We start from the raw sequence: 1,338 nt of genomic DNA, 5'->3' as shown, positions 1-1,338 counted from the left end.
TCATGATTGTTAGTAACACAAGATAAACTTATTTACAATGAATTCTTCTGTAATTTCCAAAATCTTATATCAGAGAAAATAAAAAGACTTATTTTTTATTTAAAATAAAGACGTGGTTTAATTGATGATTGTAGTGTCTCATTCTTTCAAAACTATTTTTCATTTAGCCGATCATTATCTGCCATCTCTACTATTTGATTTGTTCCTTTTGATTAGGGCTATTGTTTCCACACAAACACATTGCTATGAAATGGAAGACTTAGGAATGGGATTGGAAATGAACATATAATTTAGTGTTTTGGGAGTACAAAAATCACCTAAGAAGATTATTAAAATTCCATATTCCTGGGCCCAATCTGCAGAGATTCAGATCCAGTAAATCTGAAATAAATGCAGCAATCTTTATTTTGGTTAAGCCATGAATCCTTGGATTAGTGGGGAAAGACAGTGCTTTAACTTGACCTTTATTCTTTAGCTTATTTTTACTCGAAGTGTAATCTATGAATCAGTGGAATACTAATATCACCAGAGTGCAGGATGGAGCTCCATCCTGCCACTTAGGTGATTCACATGCATATTAAAGTGTGAAAATCAGTACTTCAGCAAACACACTAATTGGAGGCAGTCACAACTCATGGCCACCCCATGTGTGTCAGAGTAATGCTGTGTTCCATAGGGTTTTCAATGACTGAGTCCAGGGAAGTAAGTCTTCTTATCTGTCAGTTTGTTGTACTGTGGTGCCTTGAATGTTGCCACGAAACTGGAGGCTAAGCCATTGGTAGTTCAAATACCAGCAGAGCCACCCATGGTGGACAAGTTTCTGTGGAACTTCCAGATTTTGACAGATTGGGAAGAAGGATGGGGCCATCCAATTCTGAAAAAATTGGCCAATGAAAACCTTATGGATAGCAGTGAAGCTGCCTGGTATATTACTAGAAAACTTTATGAATAGCCCTGAAACATTATCTGATATAATGCCAGAAGATGAGCCCCTAAAGTTAGAAGGCACTCAAAATATGACTGGGGAAGAGCTGCCTCATTAAAGTAGAGTTGACCTTAATGATGTGGATGGAGTAAAGCTTTCAGGACCTCCATTTGTTTATGGGGCAAGACTGAAAATGGGAAGAAACAGCTGCAAACATCCATTAATAATTGGAATATGGAATGTATTAAGTATGAATCTAGGAAAATTAGACATTGTCAAAAGTAAAATGGATAGCATAATCATCACTAATATCCTAGACATTAGTGAGCTGAAATGGACTGGTTTTGGCCATTTTGACTCAGACAATCATTTAGACTACAATACTGGGAATGACAAATTGAAGATGAATGATA

This window comes from Orycteropus afer, unplaced genomic scaffold (genome assembly GCF_000298275.1).
Source record: "Orycteropus afer afer isolate SDZICR_OR568_19922 unplaced genomic scaffold, OryAfe1.0 scaffold00750, whole genome shotgun sequence".
Lineage (NCBI taxonomy): Eukaryota > Metazoa > Chordata > Mammalia > Tubulidentata > Orycteropodidae > Orycteropus > Orycteropus afer.
This window is presented reverse-complemented; position numbering follows the sequence as displayed.